Source organism: Schistocerca nitens, chromosome 2 (genome assembly GCF_023898315.1).
Source record: "Schistocerca nitens isolate TAMUIC-IGC-003100 chromosome 2, iqSchNite1.1, whole genome shotgun sequence".
NCBI lineage: Eukaryota > Metazoa > Arthropoda > Insecta > Orthoptera > Acrididae > Schistocerca > Schistocerca nitens.
In genome coordinates, this window is record NC_064615.1 from 503,678,641 (window position 1) to 503,693,503 (window position 14,863).

At 42.5% G+C, this 14,863-nt stretch overlaps 1 protein-coding gene across 1 annotated transcript in view; it reads left to right on the top strand.

The window, feature by feature from the left end:
- LOC126235124 (uncharacterized) overlaps positions 1-14,863 on the top strand; it is a 1,230,462-nt gene that overhangs the window by 339,491 nt on the left and 876,108 nt on the right. The gene's annotated exons all lie outside the window — the stretch shown is intronic.

Genomic DNA, 14,863 nt, shown 5'->3' on the forward strand with positions numbered 1-14,863 from the left:
ATGACAAGAAAAATACGGCACATATTGAGGCATATACAGGCGTAGATAGTCATCAATCACTCGTTCAGTACGAGAATGGAATAGGACAGAAATTCGATTGTACGAGTGCCCTCCTCTATGCACTGTACTTGTCTTAAGAAAAATTTATGTAAATGTAGATGTAAACGAATAAACAGAAACCTGGCTCATGGCTATCGAATTCTGGGAGATATAAATATATTCACAGCGTTCGTGGATTCATACAGGAAATTCATTTCCTTCATTAATATAAACTAGTCTTTCCTCTGCAGCTTCGCCTTCGCATGCGTTCGACACACATACTGAGCACACCTCCCATGTGTACCTCTTCCTCCCTGTTTACGTCAACCCCTTCCTATATACGTCTATCTCCTCCTCTCAAAATCTCTCTTCCTCTTCATCTCTTCCCCCTTTCTTTGTCCATTTCCTCCACCCACTCTTCTGATCATAACCTCCTCCTCCTCCCTTTTTCCGTCTCTGCCTACCATCGGTAATGCTGGAATTTAACATGGTGTCCCCCACCCCCACCCCTTAGCCTTGATGACAGCTTCCACTCTCGTAGGCATACATTCAATCAGGTGCTGGAAGGTTTCTTGGAGAATGGCAGCTCATTCTTCACGGAATGCTGCACTGAGGAGAAGTGTCGATGTCGGTCAGTGTGGCCTGGCACGAAGTCAGCGTTTCAAAACATCCCAGAAGTGTTCTATAGGATTCAGGTCAAGACTCTGTGCAGGCCAGTCCATTACCACTCCGCCACAGGCCATGCATTATGAACAGGTGCTCGATCGTGCTGAAAGATGCAATCACCATCCCCTAATTGCTCTTCAACAGTGGGAAGCAAGAAGGTGCTTAAAACATTAATGTAGGCCTGTGCTGTGGTAGTGCCACGTAAAACAACAAGCAGTGCCCCCTCCATGAAAAACACGACCGCACCAGAACACTACCGCCTCCGAATTTTACTGTTGGCACTACATACGCTGGCACATTACGTTCATCGGGGATTCGCCATATCCACACCCTGCCATCGAATCGCCACATTGTGTACCGTGATTTGTCACTCTACACATCGTTTTTCCACTGTTCAATCGTCCATTGTTTACGCTCCTTATACGAAGCGAGGCGTCGTTTGGCATTTACCGGCGTGATGTGTGGCTTAAGAGCAGCCGCTCGACCATCAAATCCAAGTTTTCTCACCTCCTGCCTACTGTCATAGTACTTGCAGTGGATCCTGATGCAATTTGTAATTCCTGTGTGATGGTCTGGATAGATCTCTGCCTATTACACAGTACGACTCTCTTCAACTGTCGGCGGTCTCTGTCAGTCAACAGACGAGGTCGGTCTGTACTCTTTTGCGCTGTACGTGTCCCTTAAATTTTCCACTTCACTATCTCATGGGAAACATTGGACCTAGGAATTTTAGGAGTGTGGAAATCTCGCATACAGACGTATGACACAAGTGACACCCAATCACCTGACCACATTCGGAGTCCGTGCACCTAATATGAAAAACGTATGTTTTTGGGGGTTATCCGGATACTTTTGATCACTTAGGTGCACACCCACGAGAATCTTCCCATTTTTAGGTCTATGGAACTAAAAATGAATCTAATCTAAAAGTTGTTAGCCGGCTTGCGTCAGGCGAGGATACAACGGCATTATGACACCCTTCTCAATCGAATCACTGCATGCATCCAGGTCACAGGTGGTGCAACGTCACACTGATAAATGGTTTCATTCTGCCCAGTTCTTTGTCAATTTGACTTGATTTTATAATCATTGCAGTAACATCACACACTTTCTCAGCCTGTGAATTTTCATTTTGTTTCTTCCTGTCCATTATGGGTACTTTGTTCTTTTTTGGCAGACAGATTAGTTTTAATGAGTGTTCGTATATGATTTAATGCTGTGAAAGCTCGCTCTTTAGGCTTGGAAATAATATATTTTTCACCTAGTTGTAACAGGTGCGTGACATAACTATGGTACTGTTCAATCGAGCAGTTTATTATCTCGTAGAATTGCAAAGAGGTAACTTTCTCAGGTTTATCTTCCGGTCGTTTCCTTTTAGACATTCCGAACGGCCCATAGGGCTGCATTCACGCCGAGTTGAACCTCTATAAGCAGTAAAGGTGGTAGCCAGCGGGAGCTAGTAGACGTTTCCTAGACAGCGCAGCTGCACAACAATAGCGAAGCGCATTGCTAGACGGCTAGCTGTCAAACGTGTGTGGGCACCGTAACTAGCAATACGTCTTGCTGTCAGTATTAGGCATGCAGTAGCCGGCGACTTCCTAAGCTCTTGGTTCTCGTGTCACGCTCGCACGGACAATACAGTGGCTTGTCACATACACCTGCATTGAATTTCAAATGCCTCTTTGTCGTCCGCAGTCAACCGCAAAGTTTGCAAACTTTACCACTAGCATTATATGGTGAAACCCCATTCCATAAGCAATCGTTTAGCTTCGTTTAGCATATTACGTAACTGGAACAGAAATTTTCGTACGGTAATGAAGTCATATAGTCTCTAGTACTCTGAATCCTCTCAGGAAGAGCCGAACGTACGGAAGCTAGAAAGGAAATATAAACCACAAACAGTTACCCGTACCCTCCCAGCTGACTCCTTGGAAAGTCCTAAAGAATCTCAGCAAAGAAAAGAGTCGGGTTGGTACTGTTAAAATACAAGAGTCAATAAACACATGAATCACAGACTATTGTGTATCTAATACTGCCAGAAAAACGCCTATCCTAGTTCAGACTGAGAGCAAAGCATCTACATGCATCTTGTTTTATGTAGTATACAACTCATTCTTCTTTCTTGTGCATTTCATTTATACGAGCTCGTCTCTCCGAATCTCTAGACGCCATTTTCTAAGTTAACATTCATCTTGTTCAACCAGTTCTATCTTGTTCATGTCCTTCTGGACAGTTGTTAGCCAAATTTTCGTCTCTCTCTCTCTCTCTCTCTCTCTCTCTTTCTCTCTTTACCCGTAGCGATGGAGATACTTATCTTCACAATGTAGTCACGCTACTTGGACAAGCTGTGGCCGTACCATTTGTCCGGACTCCGTTGACATCACTGGTAGGATTGCTGTTTCCAAAGTGCTCCTTAAGCACTCATTGCTGAGTGTATGTTTCGGGATTACTGTATATGATCCCAGTAAAATCCACAATGCTGTAGAATGCATGTGTGAAGTCAAGTTTCGATACGAATAGCAAGCTGCAAAGAATTAAACCCGCCTTTGCTGCGACCATATCTGAAGTAAATGGGCTGTAAGATATTTGAACAAAAATGTGAGACTCCATTTTTTTTTCTTCATACATTTCTACCCCTGTCCAAAGATGTAATGCTACACTGCAAAGCCCATTGAGCTTCCGGCCAAATCTCGGGAATGAAAATTTCTTCTACCATTAGGAATCTAAGTAGTTAACACCAACTAAGGTGGCGCGGCACTTTAACACAATAAAGGCGCTGCAGTCTGGAACCGCAAGACCGCTACGGTCGCAGGTTCGAATCCTGCCTCGGGCATGGATGTTTGTGATGTCCTTAGGTTAGTTAGGTTTAACTAGTTCTAAGTTCTAGGGGACTAATGACCTCAGCAGTTGAGTCCCATAGTGCTCAGAGCCATTTGAACCAACTTTAACACAATGAATTCGCGTTCGGTAGGAGCAGGATTTAAATACTCAACCAGTCATTCACCCCTCGCTTCCTCTACTGGTCAGGGCAAGAGCTAAACTGTGTTCCACAGAAAATGAGAAACGTTTTTAACGTCTTGTACACAGTTGTTATCATAAAATAATGGAGCTTTGGTCAGAAAATAATGGCATATTTTGTTTTCTTCATAGCCAATATGCAAATTGTATTTCGCAATATTAATGAGTTATTGAGAAAAAGCGGATATTACAAAATTATTTGGACGTCACTGACGCCGTATCAGAGAGCAAAACGCGTAGAAAAGAAATAGTTGTAGATTTCCAAATGATGACCTCGCGATTACCACGTTTCCAGTTAACTGACTCCGTTCACTTGGAAATGGTACAACCCGTAAGCTATCTGTTTCTTTTTTACAACATCGAAAAGGCCTGATATCCCTATTCATGCCGTTTCATAACTGTTTAAGAAGTAACAGTGAAAGGGTCCTGTAGCCACCTTTCATTAGTCCGGTAGCCCATTTTCATTATCATTTCTCTTTCTTTTCCTCGTTTCTCTATTCTCTTTACTCTCATAGTAGTGTGATTGAATGAATGTGGTTGTGTGTTACGTTGCTAGACGGTAGCGTAGTCTGCTGCAGAAAGTCTGCGATAGTGGTACAGATTCAGCAGCAGTTGTACAGAATAGCCAACTCTCGTAGTGGTCAAGTCGGCAAAGAGGTTTCCGCTACTTGTGAGAAATCCACCTGACGTGCGTCTCGCGGGCCCCGAGGAATCGCTTCATGACGTCATCAACAAGGCTGAAAGCTTGACAGCGCTGCCTGGTGACTAGACCTGTAAACAACTCTGTTGACGTAAGTGACGTCACACGTTGGCTACAGTGTTTATATACAGACTTGCCTTCAGCTGTTGTTTTGGAATGTCAAATCAATCCAGATTGTTTGAATGAAGCTTCCGTTAACAGAATAAAATGTAGAAAGAAGGTTTAAATGCGAATAATCTGTATTATGGTGACATGATAAATCCGCAGCGTAGTCAAGGTTACATATTAGAGCCGTACGTGATTGATTGAAACCAACTCATTACAAATTATTGGTCGAAAGGCAGAGTGATTTATAGCATAACACATATTACGCATTGCGGACAATGTGTCTAAATGTTTTTAACGCATTAACTGCTGCTTACTAATGTAGGCTAACTACCACTGAGACGTTTGCAGCACGAATTTGTCTTTGAACCCATACCAGCAGTAGCAAATGCGGAAAAACGAATCAAATATGGTAAAGGATGCGTAGTGGAACGCCCATTGCATTTTTCCAGTTTGTGTACGATATCTGTACGTAATATGCATCAAAACGCGTCGGATGCTTGTTCATTTTCTAATATATGTTTTTTGGGGATGACCTAGTAGTTTTATTTTTTTTATTATGAGAAATGCGTTAAATGTGGGAAAGTGCATTTAAATATGCCACAAACAAATATTAGGCAAAGACACACGTCTGTCTGCTACCACAACCTTTATTTCTCATTTGCTGTGTTCCACAACTGTCAACGAAATTATCGCTTTTCAACCTAATGTAGACCTCAGACTATGCTACAAATAAAGTTATTACTCCAGTCAAGGTTTCTAGGGAAAAGGGGGCGAAATCCAGTATAGTGCTCTTGCCCAGATATGTGCTCTTGCCCTGTGTGCGTTACCGATATTCTTAAATTTTGATCGTTGTTTTTCTGTAAACAAACAGCTATATGCCAATCACATCTTCCTGTATGTAGTTTCTCAAAAATCCAGTTTATGTGATCTTAAAATAAAAAGAGCTCAATGAGGGAATATTAATAGATCGAAGCAATACTGACTTCTCCAAATTGTAAGACTGCTATAGATGGAAGTCACTGATTGTCGGAGTGTGTCAGTGGGACAAAACATTTGAAGTAAATCACGAAGCTTTAGGTTAGTTCAACTATTACTTCTTAATGTAGTAGGCAGTCACAATTTTCTTCCGTATTTTTATGTATATACATACTACACAAGCAACCAAATGGTACCGTTCCACTCGCAAATAGAGAGAGGGAAGAAAGGCTGTCTATCACCCGAGCCCTGATTTCTCATGCCTTCTAAATTTTCTCAATAGTGTTATACAAAATAATACTCGTACATAGTTTGAAACTACTGGTAACCTATCTACCATCCAGCCTCTGAGTTGCTTCAATGTGTTGCTTAAATCGGACATGGATCTCAAACTTTGGAGCAGTACTCAGAATGTGTCACATAAGTGTTCGATACGGGTGGTCTAAGTGATCTTCCCCTCATTTCCAGTCACAAAACATATTCATCTTCCCAGAGGAAGGAAGTAATGACCCTGAAAGCTAGAAATGGTTTTTTATTCAAGTGCTGTTTCTCTCATACTTTATACAAAGTATTTCAGAATTTTACAATGAGTACTGGCAGCCCTACATATAATGGTAACATTAAAACCCTGTTAATTTGAACCTTAATGTTAACTATCATATGCATCCTTGAGTAAGAACATTAAGTTTAATTATAATTATAGAAGGAGAGGCTAATAAAACAATTTTTTTACTTTGTATTTTATTAATATCTTAAGATTTTCAGTTTTCTGCCTGATGTCTTGCAGCAACCTCTTAAAGACTTTCAATCAGAATGTGAAATTCCATTTCCTTCCAGTATTTTGTAAGTTCATTTCACTGAACAGAGTAAAATTACCACTATTATGGACAACAAATACTATTAGGGAGTAAATACACTCCTGGAAATGGAAAAAAGAACACATTGACACCGGTGTGTCAGACCCACCATACTTGCTCCGGACACTGCGAGAGGGCTGTACAAGCAATGATCACACGCACGGCACAGCGGACACACCAGGAACCGCGGTGTTGGCCGTCGAATGGCGCTAGCTGCGCAGCATTTGTGCACCGCCGCCGTCAGTGTCAGCCAGTTTGCCGTGGCATACGGAGCTCCATCGCAGTCTTTAACACTGGTAGCATGCTGCGACAGCGTGGACGTGAACCGTATGTGCAGTTGACGGACTTTGAGCGAGGGCGTATAGTGGGCATGCGGGAGGCCGGGTGGACGTACCGCCGAATTGCTCAACACGTGGGGCGTGAGGTCTCCACAGTACATCGATGTTGTCGCCAGTGGTCGGCGGAAGGTGCACGTGCCCGTCGACCTGGGACCGGACCGCAGCGACGCACGGATGCACGCCAAGACCGTAGGATCCTACGAAGTGCCGTAGGGGACCGCACCGCCACTTCCCAGCAAATTAGGGACACTGTTGCTCCTGGGGTATCGGCGAGGACCATTCGCAACCGTCTCCATGAAGCTGGGCTACGGTCCCGCACACCGTTAGGCCGTCTTCCGCTCACGCCCCAACATCGTGCAGCCTGCCTCCAGTGGTGTCGCGACAGGCGTGAATGGAGGGACGAATGGAGACGTGTCGTCTTCAGCGATGAGAGTCGCTTCTGCCTTGGTGCCAATGATGGTCGTATGCGTGTTTGGCGCCGTGCAGGTGAGCGCCACAATCAGGACTGCATACGACCGAGGCACACAGGGCCAACACCCGGCATCATGGTGTGGGGAGCGATCTCCTACACTGGCCGTACACCACTGGTGATCGTCGAGGGGACACTGAATAGTGCACGGTACATCCAAACCGTCATCGAACCCATCGTTCTACCATTCCTAGACCGGCAAGGGAACTTGCTGTTCCAACAGGACAATGCACGTCCGCATGTACCCCTTGCAACCCAACGTGCTCTAGAAGGTGTAAGTCAACTACCCTGGCCAGCAAGATCTCCGGATCTGTCCCCCATTGAGAATGTTTGGGACTGGATGAAGCGTCGTCTCACGCGGTCTGCACGTCCAGCACGAACGCTGGTCCAACTGAGGCGCCAGGTGGAAATGGCATGGCAAGCCGTTCCACAGCACTCCATCCAGCATCTCTACGATCGTCTCCAAGGGAGAATAGCAGCCTGCATTGCTGCGAAAGGTGGATATACACTGTACTAGTGCCGACATTGTGCATGCTCTGTTGCCTGTGTCTATGTGCCTGTGGTTCTGTCAGTGTGATCATGTGATGTATCTGACCCCAGGAATGTGTCAATAAAGTTTCCCCTTCCTGGGACAATGAATTCACGGTGTTCTTATTTCAATTTCCAGGAGTGTATGTTGACATGTAAGTGAAAGACTCCAAAGGCCCTGAAGAGACGTCTGTAAGAAGCTGCACTATTGATTTTACACAATAATTTTACTCACATGGATCAAAAGTTCTGTTAACTTGCCATATCAGATTTGAATAATATCGCAAGCTTTTCATAACAGCCTCTATCACCGTCACCAGTAATGGTACTGGTATGTAATGGTATGGTGTACTGTAGCAGCACATTAAAAGTGTTTCAATTGAATTGATTCTGCATTATCTCTCTTCCCCATGTCCTTGACATTAATGCTACCAAGTTATGTTCTTGTACGCTAATTAGTTTCCATGTTATTTTATTTATTTATCGTGTCAGAAGCAAACAAAAAAAAGTATTAGATACATTACTACATACATACATACTTTATGGTTTATAAATTAAACTAGATAAGAATGAAATAAATGATTAGACACAGATTGTGTTGTCAAACATAAGGTAATTGTAATCTATACAGTGGATGCCCAAAAATTTGCAACGTCCAGTGCACTTTGTGTAGCGTTTACGAGGTCCTCCATGGTGCACGCAGTTGGAGGTAATGTGCATTGTAGTAGATGTGTTGATGTCTGCACGGCAGCTCCGCAGTCACGCTGGAGAGAGTCCACCTGGAAGCCCCACCCCTCCAGATTACTCTTGGATCTTGTGACAGAAGAACGCAGGCGGTTGAGTGATTTCCAAGTGGACCATTTCTCTGTGTGGCCTGGGGGAAATACTTCTTGCGGAATCAGCCACTCCTCCAGATGCTGCCATCTGACCTGCCATCTCTTCTCCCGGTGTTGATGTGGAGAGTCAGCGAGTGGTTCTGTACTGTGAAGGAAGCTCTTTCTAGACACAAGTCTTTGCTGTGCCAGTTGGTGGCCATGTAGTGGGTGGGCTTCGGATGTTAATGCCTTCTTCATTTCACTCCGTGCTGCTGTATCTCTTCGGATGTCCGGGGGGGCTATGCCGGATAAGCAGTACAGTTTTTCCACAGGTGTGGCTCTTAGACAACCCGTAGTGATACGACATGTCTCATTCAGAGCAGCATCAACTTTCTTTGTATGTGTAAATCTGCACCATACTGGGCAAGCGTACTCAGCTGCAGAGTAGCAGAGGGCTAATGCGGATGTGCGCACTGTGTCTGGCTGTGCTCCCTATGTTGTTCCAGTCAGCTTCCTAACCACATTGTTCCTGGCAGCCACTTTTTGCTTTGTTTTTAAGCAGTGTTCTTTATATGTAAGAGCACGGTCCAGAGTGACTCCGAGGTATTTTGGAGTCTTGCAGTGTTCTAAAGAGGTTCCTTCCCAATCTATCTGCAAGGTTCTACTAGTCTGTCTGTTTCGGAGGTGGAAAGCACAGGTCTGGGTCTTAGAAGGATTTAGTTTCAATTGATTGTCCCTGTAATAGGCAGTTAATTCTTTCAGACCATCAGTTAGCTTCCGCTCCACCCTCTCAAAGCTGTGATCTTGTGCTGTGATTGCTCGGTCATCTGCATATATGAAGCTTTGTGTTCCTTCTGGTAACGGTTGGTCATTAGTGTATATATTGAAGAGGGTGGGTGCCAGTACACTGCCCTGTGGCAACCCATTTTTCTGCTGCCTCCATCTGCTTCTTTGTCCTTGATATTCCACAAAATATCTTCGGTTCTGCAGAAGATTTCTAATTAGACAGGTTAGTTTATAGTCCTTGGTGAGGTTGTATAGCTTCAACAACAAGAGTCTGTGGTTGACAGTGTCGTAGGCGGCTGAAAGATCTATAAACACCGCTCCTGTTATCTGCCACCTTTGGAAGCCGTCCTCTATATGCTGTGTTAAATTCAACACCTGTGCTGTACAGCTCTTCCCTTGTCTGAATCCTGCCTGTTGAGGAATCAGTAATGGTTCTATCATATCTGTAATTCTTTGGAGGATCAACCTTTCCAATACCTTATACAGGCGGCATAGGAGGGAGATTGGCCTATAGCTTTTGGGGTCATCCCGGTCTTTCCCTGGTTTATGTATAGCTATAATTTTTGCTTTCCGCCAAGATTTTTGTATCTTGCCGCTCTTGACACAATTATTCATTAGCTCGAGTAGCCAGCACTTTGCGCCTGGACCAAAGTTCTTGATCTGTTCACTTCTTATGTCATCTACCCCTGCTGCTTTTCCGACTTTGCACTTATTTAGAGCTGAGTCGAGCTCATTCAAACTGAATGGTCGAGACAGAGTGTTTCCCTCTTGTTCGGGCTCCCTTTCCAGGGTTCATCTCCCGATTTTACTGGTATGGTCAGGTTTACCATTTTTCAAAAGCTGGTATGCGATCTGGTCTGCCTTCACATTTGTATGCGTATTGGGTTGGGAGGGATCATTGTTAAGGTGTCGTAACAATCTCCAGGCCTTTTGACTACTTCTACTCATCTCACATTCTGTCATCAGTTTAATCCACTGTTCTCTCTTCACCTCAGAGATTGAGGAGAGAGTATTTTGCGCAGCCAGATAAGTCTCCTCGCTATAAGGGTTTTCTTCATATAGTTGATAGTATCCGTACAGCAGAGAAGCTGTTTCAGGTGTCACACCCTGCAGATACATTGTCCTACACCCTCTTGGAATTGATGACCGGGAGCAATGTTTGACAGTTTGAACAAAGCTGTCATATTCTTCAGGAATAGGTCGCACAGACTTAATCTCCTTGTCCAGCATCTTAGCAAATTTTTTCCAATCAGCTCTCTTGAAATTGTATCTCCGTTTGAAATTCACCTCCTGTGGCCTTATTGCTGGAAGAACTTGACACAGTAGTGGCCTGTGTTGCGTCTTTGGTATGGGCGAGCACACTGATTTGGAGCAAAGCTGTGTGATGTCTTCACTCACAAAGAGGAGGTCAGGGTTAAATCCACGTTGCCACCTGCCACTGTTGAAGGAAGGGGGGGGGGGGGGGGGGGGGGTAGCTTGCTGTCATATATAAGAGACAACTGGCAGGATTCAGCCCAGGAGAGGACTGCCTTCCCATTTTCGTCATCTTCAGAGTATCCCCACAAATGACTATGGCTGTTAAAGTCACCGAATACTACAGACGTCTTGCTGTTATGGAAGTTCCTGGGTGGTGTGAAGGAAAATGCACCCGAAGGGGGCTTATACACAGAGGTAGCCACGCAGTTACTCAGCTCCACTGAAATGACTTCGATGTTATTTTCTACGGTGCAGTGAGCACTGATTATCTGAAGCCCTGGTCTTAACAAATATAACACTTCCATACTGAGAGTGCGGTGTTTCTGCAGCTAGTTTCATGCCCGATATTTTTGGTCGTCTCTGTCGCTCATCTCTATGCGTCTCTTCTATACACAGGACGTTGCATTTTTTGTCACGGCATAGGTTGGATAACAGATGTTCTTTGGCTGATGATATGCCTTCAATATTTATAGATATGATAGTTAAAGTTGGCTCTGATAAGGACCGTTTATTTCCATGTTATAACATGTTAAATATAGAAAGTTTAACTGTAACCAAGCAGTAGTTTTCTTTGGTGACAATATCAGTTCCAGTGCACAACTGAACTTAAAAATCTGTCTTGTGGGGTGAAAATCCGTTACTGCTGCTATCTTGTGCTGACAATGAGATGACTTTCATAGAAATACTGAGTTATTTCATTTGTAATACAGTTTCATAGTTTTTGTAGTTGCTCACGATCTTTACACTTGCATGCAATGGCTGTAGCATCAGCATACAGAACTATCCTTGAATTTGAGGAGCAGTATTTTGTCATTTACACAAATCAACAAAAGAAAGTATCCCAGTACAAAGTCCTGGGTACCCTGTATTACCTATCAGTAATGTTAGATCTGTGTGTGCCACTCGCCATCCTTATGAGTGAAAACTGATTTGTGTTAGATAAGGTTTTATTAAACTGTGAACAATTATCAGCATAATTACCAGCCGTTTTCCCTTAGTATTTACTATCTCTCTCTACAAGCAACTGATAGAGATTAGCTAAAACAAATCTGTAATTTCTGATGGAGGTCTGTCTATATGTAAAATTATGTTTCCTTTCCCATCTATAGTTTATCGCAGAAAGTCGAGTAACACCTTCAACACGTAGGAATTACATCTTTGAGCACCAATTATTGCCACTTTTTGCAACATCACCATAAGGTTTGATATCCCTACTGAAAGATGAGCAGAAATTCTTTGTTAATGGGTGCATAATAAGATTCTTCTTTGGTATACCAATGCTCAGTAATAACTGAAACATCTGGTTTATTAAAACATGCTACTATGTCCAAATCATTGTGCTTATTTCCTAGGCTCGTAAAGTTTTGGAGGATGATCTTGGTTTGCAGTTTGCATTGTATCAAAAAATGGTTCAAATGGCTCTGAGCACTATGGGACTCAACTGCTGAGGTCATTAGTCCCCTAGAACTTAGAACTAGTTAAACCTAACTAAGCTAAGGACATCACAAACATCCATGCCCGAGGCAGGATTCGAACCTGCGACCGTAGCGGTCTTGCGGTTCCAGACTGCAGCGCCTTTAACCGCACGGCCACTTCGGCCGGCGCTGCATTGTATCCACATATTTATTTATTTATTTATTTTTTGTAACCATAAATATCCCCATTAAGCAAATCAGATGTGCTTGTCAAACTGGGAAGAGGAAACAAAAAGACCACACATGTACAAAATAATAATAAAAGGAAAGATTCCAAAAGAGTTCCTGACAGCAAAATGTAAAACTTAATTGTTTTTAGATATATTACTTCTTATATCCTTCATTCAAAAACTTAAGAAGGCTGTTAGTTTAGTGTCTTCAAGGCATAATGCAGTTTCATTGAGCATCGCAACAATCAAGTCTGAGATAGTAGTGTACTATGCTACTACCTATGAAGAAATTGATGCAATGGATGTGAAGTGCACAGTTTAGTCTACCCAGCAGAAGATGGCCCTGCACTGTTCTATACCATCATGAATATACCTATACATTAGTGATATATTCATCACTGACAGAAAATTGAATAATCACATTTTTGCTTCAAGTTTCTGAAATGGCAGTTGATGAGATCATATCTGAAGAGACAGCTATCAACCCACACTTTCAGCATGAGGTAGGACTAGCAATTACCAGAATTCTGAAATGTGGATCTTGTAAACCTAGAGTTGCTCTAGGAAAACAAGTAAGATGCGACACGTGTTCCAGATCAAAGATGAGAAAATAATAAAAGGTTGCTGTATTAGTTATAGCACACAAATATGCAATGAATAAGAAGTGTGAAATGACTGTGTTCGCCGGCCGCGTAGGCCGAGCGGTTCTAGGCGCTACAATCTGGAACCGCGCGACCACTACGGTCGCAGGTTAGAATCCCGCCTTGGGCATGGATGTGTGTGATGTCCTTAGGTTAGTTAGGTTTACGTAGTTCTAAGTTCTAGAGGACTGATGACCTCAGAAGTTAAATCCCATACTGCTCAGAGCCATTTGAACCAACCATTTTTTGGCTGTGTTCAAAGCTATGTAGACTTGTTTAATTCCTGGTTTAAGTAATTCACATTATTTCATTGCTGTTTGCTGCTGTCATCCATTAATATCTCAATGTCAACAACTACTTTGTTACTTTAAAACCTTCAACATGTTCACTGTGGCTGACAAGGTCAATAAGAGCTACTAACACCGTGCTTTTAAGTGTCATCCACAGTGAATGTGCAAAACAAGAACATTTTTGCAATTTAATTGAAAGTCCTAATTCAGCTTCCTTTTTCAGGCATGTTTATTTTTAAATATTAAAACTGATGAGAGTTTCATTACTAGACCACTAATTTTGAAATCTGGATGACATCATCCCAGCACTGTAACAAAATGTGTTGTATGTCATATAATACTACGGTTAATTTTCCATATATCTGAGCAAAACCAGTTCTTGCGTGTCCAAGTTTATCTCATCTAGGCATTGCACCTTTCCCTTAACTTTAGTGTGCTTTACAATAAAATTTGTATGAAAAGTTTTCTGTGTAAATTACCTATTCTACACCTACAGCTAATGCTTGTATAACCCAGTGTGCCATTCAGGTGGTTTACTTGTGTGTCAATATAATTGTCAGGTTTGGTATGAAAGGGTTTCTTGAAATATATTCCCACATAAATTTTTTAGTATCTATTCTCAGTTGCAAAATATATTACGCACTGTCAGTGCCATTTCAATGCAAAAATTTTAAATCATGCTGGGGAATATACCAATAACACAGTTCCAGCACACCTCAGAAATTTGATTTTAGTTGCTTCAACCAATGAGAATTACGGATCAAGTCTTGCACTGCCCTGTTTTGTGTATTAACCCGTTGGCTGGCATGAATGTGCCGGTGGTCACAGCAGACTGCTCTGCTGGGGCCATCAGTGATATGGTAACAACCAGGTATCAGCAATTTTACTCTTTTATCTTACTGAGGAAAAATATTTACTTATATTTGATATTCCTTGCCATTTCCAGACTATTTTTGGGTGTGCAGTATTTTTATTTAAATGTCTTACAAAACCAAACGATTACATGACTACAAAGTTATTCATGAATTCATTTTTAGATAAATATTTAACTGTGTAAAGGATAATTCCTGAAACAGTAATTAGCATTCTAGCTGCTCTTTTTAGCCACAACTGTACAGATGCATATACTTCACATTCAAAGTTCCTAAATGCCTGCTTAACACATTGACTACCATGCTGCTCACAGCAGAGCAGGACACTTAATGCTGTATGCCTAATCTGGTGGGGAAATACCCATTACTAGTCATGTCAGGGTCAAGAAATGCAGAAGATAATCTCTCAGGGAGTACTATAATCTAAAAACATAAAATTATAACTAAAAAGGTCATTTCCAATTATGTCTACCAAGCAACTTATGCTTTCAGTCAGTGATTTCTTTTGCCATAAATGACTAGTGAACGCACGTGCCAGAGGATGGTAAATATTCATACTTTGCCTCTGACAAGCATCAAAGCCATTAGAAACAGCTATGCACATAGTCCAATTTATGTTGAAATTATCACCTGGGTATTT